Source organism: Anguilla rostrata, chromosome 6, assembly GCF_018555375.3.
Source record: "Anguilla rostrata isolate EN2019 chromosome 6, ASM1855537v3, whole genome shotgun sequence".
NCBI classification, from domain to species: domain Eukaryota; kingdom Metazoa; phylum Chordata; class Actinopteri; order Anguilliformes; family Anguillidae; genus Anguilla; species Anguilla rostrata.
Window position 1 is genome coordinate 18,810,826 of NC_057938.1, and position 18,316 is coordinate 18,829,141.

The following is an 18,316-nucleotide window of genomic DNA, read 5'->3' on the forward strand; positions in this document are numbered from 1 at the left end:
TTGCGAAATAGAATGTATATTTGTTCAGAAAAAATGTGCCATGTACTCCGTTGTGGTGGTTCTTTCTTCCTGGGCCACGGCTGCTGGACCGAGGGGGTAGGGGGGAAAAGGGGGAGGGGGGGGGGGGGGTTCGATGGCTTTGTGTCGAATGCCTACAGGGAAAAAAATGTGACTAAATAAAAGGAAACTGAAGTGAAAGCACTTTTGTGATGAGACTGTTCTTACTTCTAACACCGATGCCTGAGCAACAGTCACCGTTCGGGAGTAGCTGACAGGCACAGGTGGTGCGCTCGTTCGCTCGTTCGATGACCAACACCGGCCATTAATGCCGTTGTTTCAGTTCCAAACAATGGGCCTCATTCATGAAAGAAGTGTACGATCATATTGGATCGTTAACTGTGTGTAAGAACGTTTCCAAGAACATTTCGTGTTCAAAAGTGATTTTTTTTTTTCTTGTATGTATTTGTTCATGGCTTTTTTCTTATGCTAATTACATGAACAGGATTGCGCATAAAATTTACAAACAGTTGGAATTCCATCATCTCATACACCTGGGATATGCACAAAAACAAAGGCCTGCACGTGCCATAAATCCCATGTTTGGTTTGTCATAGCAACATTTTAAACAACAAAAGTAAGAATAATTTCAGAAAGATTTTGCGAATGAGGCCCAATGTGTACATCAAATGGGTTCTGTCCAGTCACAAAGGTAAAATGTGAACGTGGTGCTTCTCAGACAGGGGGTGTACAAAGGGGAATGTGTGCACCATACGTGTAAAACAGCAATAACACCTCCAGTACACAGGGGGCGCTGTGAGGCTTCAGTTCATTCCAGGCTTGTATCATGGGTCGCAGATGCAGGTCTTCTTTCCTTTTCCTTTTATCCAGCAGACCCTGTCACTCTCCGGGACCAGGGTTAGGCACTCGTGCTTTAAACGCATATCACAGGAGGAAGCCAATATAGGCCGAGCCAAGCCATAGATTGTTTGGCCTCTCAGAGTTACATCTGGGCCCAAGATTTGATGTGGATGGCACAACTCCTGAATTCCAACTGCGCTGCTTGCTGTGTTACCCTCAGAGGCGGGAATCAGAAAATCCAATTCCATGGCTTTTTCCACCTGCTCACCAGTATGCCTTTCCCTCCCTGCTAAGAAAATTAAATGAGAAAAGAACCAATTAAAGATATATTTCAGATAATTATGATGATGGTGGAGGGTAATTATAATTATAATTTGCTCAAACATGCATTTCTCTCATAGAAAATAGCAAGCAAGCACCTGTGCAGCGGACTTATTTTCACATTAATAACATATTTATATGTCCAGATTATTTATTAGAACAAGTCCCTTGCCTATTGAATATGCGATGCACGTTTTCTCCCTGTTCTGCTAATATGTTGTGAACTTTCCTAAATTGCAGAATTACTGAAGCGTGCGTTTATATTTTCATACCCTTGATTTTTTCAAGCAAAAACAGCAGAAGGCTTATTTAAAATGCAAAATGCATTTGATGCAAGTCACAATATTACTTTTTCAGGCTTTTAGAATGCTAGTAAACATTGATCTACAAGATTTATTCTTCCCATAGTTAATGGGTCCACAAAAACATGTGGAGAAAAAAAGAAACACACTAAGTCTGCAAACCACTCGTGTTCCTAAAAGTTACACAGAGCCACTTGTGCTCATTTTGTTTTGACAGCAATAGTAGGATTCATATTTAATGTGCATTCATTTTAATTAAGACTCTCTTGAGCATCCTCAAACTTGCATTCAGTTATCATAGTTAATGGGTAACATCCAGTTCAATGGAGACAATGCTATTACAGAAACCATCCATCCATCCATTATCTATACCCGCTAATTCCTGGTCAGGGTTGCGGGAGGTGCTGGAGCCTATCCCAGCATGCATTGGGCAAGAGGCAGGAGTAAACCCTGGACAGTTCGTCAGTCCATCGTAGGGCGCACACACCATTCACTCACACACTCATAAATTTAAACTCTCCAATTAACCTAACCTGTCTTTGGATTGCGGGAGGCAACTGAAGTACCCGGAGGGAACCCACACAGACACGGGGAGAACATGCAAACTCCACACATTACATTACATTTATTTGGCAGACAATTTTATCCAAAGCGACATACAATAAGTGCATACCCAAGGTCATTGGAACAACAGATAGAAACGCCCTGGCAAAGGACTTTCTTGCAGTGAAGTGTTACAGAAACCAATGTGAAAGAATGATAGGTGAGTGTTGTCAGAACAGCACTAAGAAACACTAGTCCTGGAATTTCACAGATATACTCTGTTTCTGTTCCAAGCTTGATTGCACATTTCGATGGATTATTAAGGGCCCTATTTTACAATTGCACTACAGTCTATTATCATGGAATTAAGGTGGACGCACTTAATTTTGCAACCTCTGTTACTACTAGGGTTTGACAATGGCACCTTCTCAGTGACAGGGAACTAGGTCTAAAGGGTCAAATTCTGAGTGCCTCCAGTGTGTGGTCACCTGCTTTCCTGAAGCCTAATGCTTAAAACAATTATGTTGTTAGTGGTTTAGAAGGAGCAGAAATCTCACTCCAGCCTTACTCTAGCACTCCAGGACCTAGGGTTTGTTACCCCTGGATTACAGAATTTTATCCCAGTCATTCGAAACGTTGAAATGCTTGGCCAATGCACCATACCTGAAGCTCACTGCAGTAAAACAACTATGTGAAAAGCATTTTTGGACATCATGGAATGTGGAACTCTATAATAACACAATATTTAGATTCTGCATTGTGAATTCAATCTATTTTAAAAATCATCTGTTTGGGATTTTCCATGGATTTCTAGATGAATCTTCAAAGCAGCACAATGAAACAAGTCTGGCCTGGATGCTGTAAAAACACCCTCCTCTTTAGTCGAAGCAGACAGCGATTGGCAGGTCAGAGAATTACTGCTTCAGCACTTCATGTCAGCAGGGTAATAACGACACGGGGAAGCGAGGCTGTTGCCTGTATAGCCTATCACACATAACCTCGTCCATCCAGTAGATGTGCAATTTGCTTCAAGTTTTACAGCCACAGAAGAGGCATCAAGAGAGCCAAACCACACTTCTTTCAACGCAACAGCTGGCGGTATGCGAGGTCAGTACACATTAAAATTTCAGTATGAGGTTGGCAACCCAGCAAATGTGCAATATGTGTGATTAAATCGCTTGTATCTCTTCGGTAAATCTCTTTTTTTGCATGAAACTTCCGTTAAGTAAAGAAGTAAAGAAAATGACCCCTCACCTTCAGTCGAGTGGATTTCTTTGAGTTTATTCCCTCATTCAGTGAACCCTGTGGCCGTTACTTGACTTGACTGCTAGATTAAATGAGCCTGTTATGGGTGTGCACATTCTGAAATTCATCTTGCTTCTATAAACATGGTAATACTTTTAATTTTCGCATGACAGCCTGGTGTCTCACATTTTCTTCGACTGGATACAGAGAATGGCCACAATACGATGAGTTATGAATGTTCCACTGCTTCTCAGGCACTGTTATCCCGGGTAGGGAATGTTGCTTATTTATTATATATGAAATTGGATTCATAAGCCCCAGATGCTGCCTCCTTGGTCTATGCAACAACAGTTCTGATTAAGTGACTTCCCATGGCCATTCGTAGCAGACAGTGCAGCATACGAGTTGAATTAGACCTGTAAACAACGCAGTCGCAGTCCTCCGGGGTTCAGATTGTAGGGAAGGAAACGTCTGAACTAAGATCCAGTGGTGAAAATATGGCCCCAGTCGTTGGGCAACTGGGTTGCTGGATGACTCATCCTGTTAAGGCACCGTTCTAGCGTAGGTATTGTTATCGAACCCGGACTATCCTAGCGCCGACTGTGGCCGGCAGCCCCGCTGATTTACCTCAAGCACAACCAAGGGTTTCAGTCAGCCGGAGGGTGGCGTCTCACCCTCAGCAACCCCGTTGTTTGACTGGGTGCCCGCGAGCTTGTCTACTGAGCCACACATGAAGTGTCTTCCTCCAGCTTGTGGCTGTGAGTCCAGGTGACGTCACATGCTTCAGAAGAGACACATGCTTGGTTGCTCTCTCCTGAACTGACAACAGAGCTTGCTTGGCCGCATGACCGGGCACTCCAAATTACTTTATAGCAAATTCAGCAGTGCAAAGGAAGGCTCTCGGTGATGTAAGTGAAAGATTGTCAGAGCTGTTATGACTATGTTCTGCTCTTTGATCACACCTGGTCACACACATCATTCCTGGCCGTGCTCAGAGGCTGGCCCGTGTGCACGGAGGGAAGAGCATAGGATTGCATCATATCCTGTCTGAACCTGTGTTTCAAACGTTCAGTCATTTAACTATATTCTTTTTGTCAGTAATGAATGCAAACCCTCAATTTCTTATATGTGTTTAACTGGGAGCGCATTCAATAGTCAATGGCTTGTTGGATGATGAGAGATGGCATGGTTTAACATATCATTAGGATGGTGGACACTGGGCCAAGCATGAGATAAGCCATCAGTGAAATTAAAATGATGAAAATCTAAATCAAAACTAGAACGAACCAGCCAATCACAACAACGGAAGGATTTATGTTGCCTGAATAAGTTAGTTATATGAGAATGAAGCTTCATGAACCCTGCAATGGGTAGAGCTCCCATACACTGCTATCAACACTGCCTCCCGAGAGCCAATCAAAAAGGCTCTCCGCAGCACTGTAATCCATTAAAGTCAGTGAGTCATTGATAGCAGATGGTAGCTCTTTCATTATTTTTTAATAAAGCCTCAGTCTCCCGTCACTACAGCGGAAATCTGCGCGGAAAAGAAAATCGACCGCAAGGAAGATGTAAATATCACCTGTTGGTCTGGGGAGTGACGTGGGCCGCTTCAGCCTCTCGAAATCCCACAAGGATGACCCCCGCATCAGAGAGCTGGCAGCGCAAGCCCCTCTAAGTGGTTTCTACCGCGGGGGTATTGGCATCGCTTTAAAAAAGAAAGAAGACAAATGATGCCTGCCAACGGGCTTCCGTCCGTAATGAATTTATCGACGACGGCACGATCTCGAGTCGGGGAGCCGCCCGCGCGGTCCGTTGGGCCGCCAGCGTCTGGGTCGCGGACGACGCCGGCTCCCATTGGAGGAGAGAGGGACTGCGGCGATCCGCGGGGGGGGGGGGGCAGTGGAGTAGAGTCCGGATAAGGCCTGTCCTGCAGAGAACACCATTTCAGCAGGCTGGGGGGCTGACTGTGCGTGCTGTGGAGCAACATGGAACATTTTGAAAATGAAAGTTGAGAAAAATTTACTGAGAAAAATGAAACGGAACATGTCAGCACGAGGAGTCGTCATAAGAGCCACATTTTCTTCCTCGTTTGGAGGCCTCTTAACAAAAAGAACATGTACAAGAATACAATCATATACACATAGACACATTAATGGCATCGGTTCTGTGTCTCAGCCTTTTGTTCCGGTTCAGTTTCATTCCAGCTCACGCAGCTATAAATTCACCCTTCATTGTGTTTGTGTATGGGTGATTTATATAGTGTTCATCTTAATTGCGGAAATGATACACTGCCATACATAATATACTCACAGAGTTAGCCCTGTCATCCTGCTTCCAGTGTAAACCATGTTGCTACAGTGTGAAGGTGTTATGGGCACAGTAATGTCATGGTCTTGAGGCGAGCTGCTGTTGCAGGCTGTCAGTAATGAAAACGTATCAATGCTGTGGTGCAGTGCCCACCCCGCTAATCCTCTCTTGCAAACAGGCTTCCTAGTAAAAGCAGGAAGCAGTGGAATATTCCCCTGTGGTGGCTATAATCCTCTTCTAGGGAGGAGGGTCGCTGACCCCCTGGTTTTCCTAACCCTATTTAATGCACTCCTACTACCGCTGCCAGTCTATGTAATGTCCATTATTTCAAATCCCACGTCTGTTCTTCTTCCTTTGCTCTTTTAGTGGGTCACTGTTCAGTGAGAGTATCTGTATAAAATTGCAATTGCAAAGAAGTGGAGGGTTCTGGCCTTATTCACAGTCGCCATTGCACACGAACCAGCCATGTCCACAGACAAACTGAAACGTTCTCGCGACAATGTCCATTGTCAAGAGAACATGCTGTCAAAGGGATCAGGCACAGAAGTGATCATACACTAGGTTTAAATCCAAATACAGGGAATTTCGAAGCCTAATAAAGACCAAGAGAAAGTGCTTGGTTGGACATACAAAGCAGATTAAATGTTCTTCCTTTAGAAATGTCAGGTATTAGAAGATAAACAGCTGTAAGGCTAAAAGCACTACCCATATATGTGGCAGACGGTTTTCTGCGTGATGCAGATTCAGAGAGGGATGTTTCCCAAATTGACAAGAAGCAGATTAACTGATTAAAGTGAAGACAGATGAACACCCTTTCACTTTAATTTACTGAAATCACTCTATATGTTATGGAAAAAAATAGACAGAATAACTAAAATCTGTATAAGAGAAATAAAAGCACAGGTATAGGTATAGTATCATGGTTGTGTTTCTGTGTGGAAAATGTCTATAGTGCGCTAATCCACTCTTTTAGCACTTGAAAATATATTTTAATATTCACCTGAGTCGTCCTGCCTCCTAAGGCCATGGCAGATTTATAGCAGGACATGCTCTGGCGTTGTTTTAAATCTCACTGCCCCCCCATTAAAGGACACTCAAGCCCTAACTGTGTCAAGATGACAGTGGGAATGAGTGATAGGGGCAATTAGGCCAGAGGACGCCCCCCCTCCCCCCAAAGGAGAGGGAAGAGTAGTGTGCGTGTGCGTGTGTGTACGTGTGCGTGTGTGTGTGTGTGTGTGTTTATGTTGATGTGTGTACACATATCCGTGACTCACAGGACTCCATCAATCAATCTCAGTCCTTGGAGTGTTATTAATGCATTTATAACTTTTCCCAGATGAGGTCAATTTACATTTTTAAGTGAATCCATAACCTGTGGTACCCAGGATAAAGCCTTTTTAAATATACAAAATCCTCTCTGACATTAAAGGATACATTACTCCCCCTCTCTCTCATTGTGTATAGCAGATCATGCTGAACGGCTGATGGGGTGGGGAATATTATATTGTGAGGGCCAGTACATTTCAAGTCCAGGGTAATGGCCTTTTGATCATTTGTTTGGCAAGGGCCTCGCTCTCCAGTATATGCAAAGGAGTGCTGATCTAGGATCAGTTTTGCCTTTTAGCTCATAATGGATAATATTAGGATAAAGACAGGGGAAACTGTATTTCAGATCAGCACTCAAGACCCAGGTCAGTTGATCCTACCAGAAAAAATGGCAGACTAACTGAATAAATTGAATAAATTATTAAATTTTAACTCCTTTTTCTGACAGAAGGCCATGTTCTGTTGGAGAGCTTCAATACAAAAGGGCTTCCAGCCATTGAAATTACCTGAAAATGGCATCTTGTGCTGAAAAGGCAATAGAGTCGTAAAGCATTTTTGAAAACTTGCGAATAAGCCTTGCCAGTGCCACTTACTGTACAGTAGCCATGTCCAACTAGACATTCCTGGTCATTTATTTTCACAAAATTGTTCAAATACAAATACCAATTAGACATACATGTTAAATGCTAACTATACAGTAAACTACTGATGATGATAGTGATAACATTGCTCGTGGCTGTTAAGTCAGATTTTTTTCTGTATTCAAGTGAAACTCGAGCTTCTGCCCTTAAGCACAGGAAACAGAAAAAGGGTATCGGAATGGCTCGGGGGACTCTTGTTAATTTGTAATCTGATGTTACCTAATTAGTGATGGCATTTTCAGCCTGGCATACACCACCACAGCATACTCACAGGGTACCTCAGGGGAGGGGCATCCCTCTCCATCTCCCAAACTCCCCGTGCCTTTCTAGCACGGTTAAAGGTTGAATGGCCCTCACTGCAGATGCAAAGACATTTTTTAGAATGAACTGTGGACTGACAACATGCACTACTGCTTCTATCAGACTAGGACTTCCAAATAGATATGCTTCCCTATTTTAACATCATCTGTGTATGCATGTGTTCATGCCCCTGTATGTGTGTGTGTGTGTGTGTGTGTGTGTGTGTGTGTAAACCTGTGTTTCAGCATGTATTTTGGATTCATGCATGACTGTCTATATAAATGGAGAGGTTTCAGGCTTTTATTTTGCATGAATGTAATTGCAACATGTTTTTAACAACATGTAGTGTTCTATGACTATTTGTGCATATGGGAATGGAAACTGTGTGTACATACTGCCTGTTTGCATAAGTTCATGAGTGTTTGCATGCCTGTGTGTGTGTGTGCGAGAGTGCGCGAATATGTCATAGACATGCATATTTAACTTGACAGGCAAGCATGACTTAAGCTAACCTAAGCTTGTGAAGTCCCGAAAGTAAGCCTGTACTGCTTGTGTTGAGGGCAAAACATTGGAGCTCCCACTAAAGCGAATGGGGAATATCAGACTTTTGAAGGCAAAATAAACCTCCCTATGGTATTTTGAAACTCAATTGACGACCGTTACATTTCATATGAAAAGCAGATTTAAAAATGCATTATGTAATAAAGATATGCACATTTTAATAAATATTTCCCCAAGACTTCTGGATCAAATAACCATTGTTTCAGAAACTGCTGCACATAATGAAATTTGTGTTCACAAAAAATGGAATGGATGAGGTTTTTTTGCCTGTTAAATCACCTTGGACGCCTACATTGAGTTCAATGGGCAGCAAGCGCTTTTGCCCTCAAGCATGTGCAGGAGAGGCTGTTTCCCGTTACTTCCTGGGTTTCACTTCCTGGCCCCTCCTATCCTCTCCAATTCCTATGTATGCTCTATGGTGTATGTATGTGCGTGTGTGTGTGTGTGTGTGTGTGTGTGCATTTGCATCTGTGTGTGTCTTGAGTTCATGGAATCAGAAGCTTTGTTGCTGTGGAAGAGCTCCTGTTGGCTTTAGCTGAAAGAATATGTTGTCATTTTCTGATCCAGTCAATTCAATATGACCATCAGCCCCGCTGCATTATTGTGTTTTCCTCAATGAGAGAATTGGCCCAGACCTCAGCTCTCTACTGAAAGGAGAGTGCTCTGGAAGTTTCATATTCAGAATGGTGCGCTGATATATAAATGTGCTGGGGTCCTGGAAACAGTTCCTTCACACAAGTTCATATTAAGGACCAACATGTATTTGTAGTTCATTCTTTCCTGCTTAACAATGCTTGAATTGGGCCAGTACTCACCAGTATGGAGTACTGGTACTTTTGATTTTTTCCCATAAGTGTCCCATAATTATTGCATACCAAACTTGCTGGTGTATAGAGTAGTCTTTGGCCAGGGGTGGAAATGGGATAGCAATCCCAGACACAATCCCAGTCATTTCCATTAGATTCCCCTGTGCAATTTTATCATTTTTTAAAAATCATAATGTGCGACTGTCAATGTTTCTGTTTACACCATGAAATACCTGCTAGTATTTACGAAGTCCCTCTGAGCCTGGCACACATGTACAAGCAAGCTATTGGTAGCTCTATAGGTATGTAACTTGTAGTTGAAAACCTGGCGCAGATAACACATTCATGCAAACACAATATTTTGCTGTAAAGCTAGCTAGTTTCAGGTGGCTCAAAGTCAAAGGTTACTGTGCAGATGTTTACTTCAGTTGAAGAGAGTATCTACAGTAGAGCAGTTGACGAGAGTAGAGAGGAAAGTGGAGAAACGCAAACAGAAAGGAGAAGAGTCTGAAGACCAACTCTTTCTCTGCAAAAGTAGCTGCTGAGCTTCAGAGTAGTCACTAGAATGTTGCTAGATGAATATACGTAAATTTGCATTAGTGAGTGACAGGTCTCATTACCTTTTCTACCCTCTATCATTCATGTGCCAGTAATTACGTACATATCTTTATTGTGTAGTGTAGAAAAAAATAGCTTCATTCATCATTAGTCGTTTTTGAGAAACAATGTCACTAAACGGCTCTGAAAACTTGCTGAATGTACTGTAGTAACAACATCACCATGCTGGCAACAGTGGAGGAGATGAGAGGGGAATTGTAGGAGTTGTAGTATAATTGACAAATTTGTATGTTCCTGTTTAAACCAGATCCACTTGTTAAGTCCATAATATTATAGTTCATTGTAAAGGACACCTTCATATAGATGAGAAAATTAACAGATACTGTAAGTAGATACTGTAAATACATACTGTAAGTACTGTAACTCAGCTCACTAAGTGATGAAAGGGGTAGTGTAGAGCTTCCAGCTTGATCAGTGTTTGACAGTCATTAAGTTCTAATGAGCTCAGATCGTCAGCCCAGAGGAAAGTCCATGTGCTCCTCCTCGTAGTCAGTCCTCCAGGATAGATTCTGAAATGTTATTTTTATTATTTATACTTACTGGATTTAAAAATTCATAAGTGAATGCAAGCTCAGCCTTGAATTTTACCATTTTGGTGCACACTGCCTTCCTTCTGCCAAGTTTATATAATGAAATAAATGTTGCTTGTGACATTATGAAACCCGACCTCATTCCCTTTCATTTCTGATACACATCAAACCCCAGGCCTCTCCTTTTGTTTCGGCTGTTTTCCTCTTATTTTAATCAAACACATGGCTTCCTTTGAAAATTTTTGTGCTGTTTTTCTTTTTCCTGAGACTGATTTCCCCCCCCCCTCTCCCTTTAGGAATTTGTATTGCCTATCAAAGCATTTCCTGCTTCAAATTTTTCATCAGGCATCAAAGTTCCTTATTCAATTTGAAAGTGAGCGCTGAGATTTAAATTGCATTACATGCATGGTTTGGATCTGGCCTCCCCAGTTTGGACGGGCAGCGACGATGTCGCACGCTCGATACTGTTGACACGGGGCCGGGAGGAATGCCTCGGGAAATTCATTCTGGGTCCACATTTTACAACGGCAGAGGAGAGGAGACAGGAGACTCTGAACGCTGCGTTTCTACACAGTAAACAAAGTTTAGTGCGTCTCTCTGAAGGTTTAGTGACTATCGCTTACCGACACCCAAAGAACACATTCTGTGAGAGGCCTTTGGGTTGTCAGAGCTGGAACTAGGAGGAGCCATGGGATGTGGGTTTCAGGTGCTTTTTTCATTGTCAGTCAAGCAGAAATGTGTGAATTCATCCTTGTAATGAAGTCGGTGCCAGAAAGCAGGACTGTGTGGCACTTTAGGCTGTAGTAGCTACTGTGCCATGTGTCTGAATTAAAATGTTGGAAGACACTAGCCAAAGTGAGATGCCATTAGGTATGCTCTCCATAAAACACATTGAATTGCATAAACACAGAATTTAATTTTATCTCAAGGGGATTTACAGCATTTGTTTCCCAATGTAACTACAAATGTAAATATAAAGTAAGGAGGATAAGATACTGTCTGAGAGCCATTGAATAACAAAGCTTTTGTTTGAGATGCTGACTGAGGTCCATTGTTAATTTATTGTTAAAAAATCTGAGTGAGTCTAGTCCCTTTTCTCTCCCATGCATTAAGGCAAGAGGAAATAAAACTAGTTAGAAAATCAGCTGAAGTCAATGTTAACAACTAGGGTAGATGCATGAGTGCTGGGCAAAGTAAACCAAAGTTCACTTTGGTTGCAAGTTTTATGGTGTGTGTGTGTGTGTGTGTGCGCGCGTGTGCGTGAATACCTCTGAGTGTGCATGTGTGTGTACACGTACAGGTGTGAATTTCCTCATTATGCTTGTGTGCATGTTGCAGTTTGTCTGGGTGTGGAGAGTCTGTCAGCAGAGAAAATGGCCAGGCACCAGTTTCAGGACTTATGGGATTTGGCCCGGTGCTCTGGACTGGCACTAGAGGAGGACAGGGTTTTCTCCACATGCCATCTGTGATTCTCCTGGGCAGGCCGAGCTGAAAGGACACATTGTGTACGACTGAGGGAGCCCAGTCAGGGAGCCCAAACTCTTATGAATGATTACGAGCAACAGAGAAAAAAGAGATGTAAAAGGAAAAAAACAATTTGTGGTTACTGTTTTCCTTGGACAAACCTCAGACCCCCCCTCCCCCCGCCCCCACACACACACACACACACACACACACACACACACACAAATTTTCCAGCATGACGCTGAGTCAGCGAGCCATGTAGACAGTGGTCCCCTTCATAACCATGTAATGGCGGATGGAGGAATAAGAGGGGCTGTGGCTGTTTGTGTGGGCCTCAGGGGCTTGTGCAAATAGTGTGCTGCTGTTGATTCGAATCAACTGGCCACTTACTTAAAGGAAGTGGTGGCACAAACCCAGGCTTGGTGTGGGGCCTACTGCAGCTGGAAGCTTTCCCGTCGCAGGACTGTGTGGCAGAATGCTGTCTGGGCCTCATCACAGCCTTCGTCTCTCGCCAACGCCGCCCCCATTCCTGCGTCCCCCCCTTCACCCAAATCCCCTCTGGCTCCCCAGTTGCCCACATGGTAAACAAGGGATGTGGATTTGTCTGTCGATGGCTTCCTTCTGAATCGCCCGCCCCATCGTGGCTGAATTCTTGAGCGGCGAACAAAGTGCACGCTACCAAGGGAACTTGCCGAATCCCGTGAGGGTAGCGAGTTTGAATTCCAGGTTGGGATATGACAATTTGAGAAAGGAACGTGTTTTAAATATTCTGGTTCTAATAGGCTGGCACACTGATAAAAAAATAGGAAAAAAACACTGGACGGGAACTTCCACATTGGACAGTGCTTGGTGTTTACACGCTCAAATAGATCTCTGACCCTACATGTTGGGAATCAATATTTCCAAAGCATTACAGCATTACTTTGGGAGGGGATGAGCAATGTCAGCCATATTCTTCTATTGTGCTCACAATGCAAATCAAATCCGTCGGGCTCCTACCACCCAGGTCAATTCCATTTCTGGAGTCTTCTATTGGCCTATCCACGCTCAATTCCCACTCCAGAACTGGATTGCGCCTGACCAATCGATTTCAATCCAGTGAGGAGCTGCCCCAGCCCTTCCAATTCTGTCAATTGTTCCAGGATAAAGACCTTTTTTAAAATCAGGTCCTCCAGCATGTTTTCTTGTTTTAATCTGAACAGAACCTCTACGTCTGCTTGCATAGGGCACCTTTATCCCCTCACAGACTCTCACAAACGCTTGCTCTCTTGTTCTCTCTCTCTCTCTCTCTCTCTCTCTTTCTCTCTCTCTCTCTCTTACACACACACACACACACACATCTGCTACCATTTCAGGCTCTCCATGCTAACCTTTGACCCTGATTTCCAAGTCATTACCGAGAGTTGCATAGGAGGGACCAATGAGCTTTTCTTGTTGGCCTGAGGTATAAAATGACATTTAATTGGACCACTTTCACGATCTCTGTACATTGATGTATAGAAATAGCCCCATTAAGTTCCTCCAATGATAGACAACCTAGTACCCCATACTAATGCACACTAAAAAAACAGTTTTCACTTTCTGACTTTCTTTCCTGATGTAAAAGTAATACATGGCAAGTTTTAGCAGAATATAACATTTATCCAAAATATATACTTTATATATTATATATATATATATAATCTACACTGCAAAAAAAGTCACCTTAACCAGCATTTTAGTCTCATATTTAGATTTAAAACCTTATTTCTGCTAAATAAGATAACACAAATTGCCAATGAGGTGAAATTCATTTCAGGATTTGCCAGTGGGGTAAGAATTTCACTCAGCAAAAAGTACATTAATACAAGCTAATATATTTTCTACTAAAAAGTAAGAAATAAGATTTTAAGAGATTTTTAAGATTTTCACAAAAGACACACTTAAGACAATTTTTTTGCAGTGCTTTCATTGCTTTTAATATTTTAAATGTTAACATACGTTACTGCCATTGTATACAGAAATACTGTATACAAGCTCTGTAGGTGAATTTAGGACATTAACAACTCTCTAGTCTAGTCTATTCTCTATCCCTGTGCAACGCAGAAATAAAATTTGTCCTTATATTGACTCCTTCAAATCTACCTGTCCAATTAAAAGACTATTACTTGTGTTTGTATCTGGGAAAGGTATAGCACCCCTCCCCACTTTGTAAACTGTAGTACTGTAGTATTGCACAAATGTACAGTATATGCATTGGTTGAGGAATAAACTTTAATCTGCCTTTCTCAAATCCAGCTGCAGTTCTGTATTTATAATGTGCACTGCCTAAACTCAATCAGATTTCACTTCATGATCTGAACTTGATTGATCACTCAATCATGGACACATTGGCATTTAATAGTAACCTTTATGATGTGAAACTGTGACATCATGTCTCATGACATTTGACAGATTTGATTCATGTGAATAACTACATAGCCTACCTGTATGCATAATACACTATTGTAATATTCTATCAGCTACAGGAATACATTAGGTTGTTTCACCTCATGTTAACTGAGGTATTTATCTAATGGCTTTGATCAAAATGCATTTGATCGCATATATAGATCAGTTTGAGAAACTGATGTCATCACTAAAGACATCATTGTTATGGGCATGAAATTACAACAAAATAAAGTTGAAAACAACACTGAAGAGAGAAGGCAGGACAAAGGATTGAGATGCAAGTGGGCAGAGATTGGCTGGACGGCATCTTTGGGTCTTTGTGAATGAGCACTTGACATGTCATGGCAGAAGAGGGACTAAAAAAAAAAGCCCAGCAGAAAAAAGATTTAAAAAATATTTTTTTCAACAAACTGTTAGTCCACCAGAGCTGACCTTCAAGAACTTCTTCTTGTAGGCTATTATCTGATTATCCAGACATCTGTGCCATGCCAGCTTTCTGTAGCACCAAATTACAGCTCATTATCTTGAAAGGGGCAGAAGAAAAACAATCACGAAAGACACCCCCTGGGAACTTAGCTGGATTTCACACTGCTGTCACCCCACTGTCCTCCAGAACATTTTCATCATTCACCACCCGTCAGTCACAAACTGCCAGAAAGTGCCAACAAGTAGCTACAAAAGCCAGCAGATTCTGCAGCTCTCCAGAACTAAGGTTGGGCACCTTCAGGTAGTTGATTACACAATTAGCTCACCTCACCTGGTTAGTTGGGTCTAAATCAGTTGCTGATTTTGAGGGGAAAACAAAAATCAGCAGATCCTTTGGCTCTCTGGGGAACACTGAAATACTTCCAACACAAGAACAAGGCTTGGTCTTGCGTGAGCTTGTTGAAGGTTAATGCTGGAGAGCAGCGCTGACCAACCCTTTGAGTTTTCATTTCAACCCTAATTTGGCACACCTGATTCTACTAATTAGCAGTTCAAAATCTCTAGCTGTTGTATGAGTTGTGCTTTGTTAGGGTTGGAGTGAAAACCTACAGGACGGTACATCTCCAGGAGTTGGGCACCCCTGCAGTATAGGACGTAGATTTGTGCAACATGCAGGGAGAGTTTGGGATATTGGGTCACAGAAGCATGTCCGATGTATGACGATGCCCAGACTTGGACAGGCCCATACGCCATTTTGCCTCTTGAATACAAAATTATCGAAAACCGTCTAAATAATTTCATTGATCTGTTTGGCAGCTCTGAGGAGCCTAACAGGCTGCTTATTATGTTGATATAATTTATCACTGAGTCAGTTGAAAAATTGGGGCAAAAGTGGCTGCTAGGGTACCAGATGTTGACAGAGTAAATCTATGCGCATTGCTTTTTTCTTTTGCTGAAATTGACCATGAGTCACTTCCCCTATTGTGGTTTGAGGGGCTTAGCTTTTTACTCTATGCCAAATCCTCAATAGGACTTTAAACAGCCTTAATCATTATGCTAGATGCCGTACTTGGTGAGCACTTGTTTGTTTTCTTTGGGCAAAGTAAAAGTGAAGCCAGAATTAGACTTATGGAGTGCAGTAGTACTTAAGTGAAAAAAGGAAAGGCAGCAAACACAAGATTTAAAGACTGTGTTTCTCCATTCAGTCATACTAGCAATGAGCCAATTTTAACAGGACTGTTTGGCAAAGTCCTTGAGAACACTCAGAGCCTAGTCATTATGTTTACAAATCAGGAAGATTGAGATAATTATAATGGAAAAAAAATCAGATTGAATACTCACAGTGATGCTGTACAGTTGACGATGATGATGACAGTCATGATCCATCTCTCAGGGAAAGTCCTTGTGAACATACAAGCCCTATTAATTATGATTACAATTAAATTCTTTTTATAATAAAGGGAAAAAATGATGACTAAGTATTCACAGTTGACTATGATGATGACACTGGTGATGATGGCACCGATGATAATGATGATGATGATAGGACGGTGTTCACATAGTCATTGTAGAAGCAGCTAAATGATGGCATAAATGCTTATATAATACAATGTTACACACATTCACCGTGGTATGGACAGAACAACCTTGATTTCCCTTGAGCCCCTTCCTCATGCTAGACCATGCTCCAGAAATAAAGGTAAGTCAGTGAACCAGGAAGGGAGCAGTTTCACGGAGAAATTCAAACTCTGGCCCTTGACAGATGTCCAGAGGGAGCAGCATTAGCTTTGGCGAATGTATGAAAGAATATAAGACACATGCCCAAATCAGAAATTCTGCGGCTCATTTAAAATTTCACTGGTCCACATTGCCTGGAGTCATATTCCTCTTGCAGACTAGGGGATCATAGTTACCAATGACATGAACTCCACAGTGCCTCTGGTGGCCACCAAGGTTCAATCAGAGCAATGAGAAGCAGAGAGGGTCTGGGGATTTATGAAATTGAGGGTCGGTCGAAGGACCAGTTGAGAGGGGTTACAAAAAGAACAAAGAAATACTGAGTACTACATATGAAGTCATTATTTATGCATAGCCTCTGAGTTCATTAATCTGACATAATTCAGATTAAGCACAAGTACCATGAACCAAAATTTAAAGAGAAATCTTCGGTGAAAACACGGAAACTGCTAATGAATGTTGTGACTGTTGTTGTTTGGTTGTTTCCATGACCACAACACTGGGACAATTCAAGCTATTGTGTTCTTTCGACAAAAACAGAAAGCTCACTGTAATTTACACACAACTGGGGGGGAAACTATCCACATTGTTTGATTAGTATGTCAGTACAAATAACTTCCACACAAAAGAAATGCTCTACAAAGGGATTAATTGAAACTTTCAATACACTCCATTTACACAATTGATGCATTTAAATCTGAACGTGAAGTCTGGGATCGAGATTACACTCGCAATCTGTCACTGTTGAACATCAATAAAAATAAATAATTTTTATAATGCAATTGTATGTGAAAGTTTAAGGTGGAGAATGGGAAGGGGACAGAGTCTGGAAATAGATGGCATGAAAGAGTGAAGGTTTGCAGTTGTTATTATTTATGTTAATGAGGGTGAAGGCTTTTTTTGTCCAAAATCAGTTTAAAACTGAAAACGTCGCTATGCTTATGCTAAGATTTATCAAATAGAGCTCAATATCTGCTAATGCAGTAAGATTTATTATTCAAATTATACACGCAAGAGTACATTTTTATAGGTTGTTTTGCTGCACATTTATTTTTAACATTATTTGTATGATTTATGACAGTCCACTTTTGGGTTCAGATCATTTCTTGCCTTATTTTTTCTTTTCTCTGGGCCATTCTGCATTGGATCATATTTTTTCCATTTGCTGCAAAGCACAATCCCTCACAGATTACCATGCATGACATCAGTGGACATGTGATTTTGGGCTTGCACAGAGTCTTGTGTTTGGTCACGGAGCCAACTCAGCCCTCTTTCTACATGTGTGTCACTTAGCACTAGCGGCATAATGCAGGTTGTACCACACACACACACACACACACACATAAACACACACACACACACACACACACACACGCATGCACAAACACACACACACACACACATGCACACACCCACACACAAACGCACACACACACAAACAAGCACACACACGCACACACACGCATGCACAAACACACACACACACACACACATGCACACACCCACACACATAAACGCACACACACACACACATGCACACACCCACAAACACATAAATGCACACACCCACACACACATAAATGCACACACACACACACGCACACACACACACAGAAAAATCAGACCGCAGCTGCTTCAAGTCAGGCCATAGCAATCCACACATGTGTTAAAAATTACGTGGGCACAATTTTCCCCCCCATTAGAAATATCGGACTGGGGGCACTTGAAAAAAAAAGAAAAAAACTACAGAAAAACACCAGCCTATCCATTTATTGTTTTAGGCAACATGGAGTTACGGCCCCTATACACAGCCACATTCATCTCTTTGTTTGTTTGATGGTTTGGTCTTGGTTGCCGGGAAACAACACAGTAAATCTGACTAATTTGAAGGCATGAGAAGC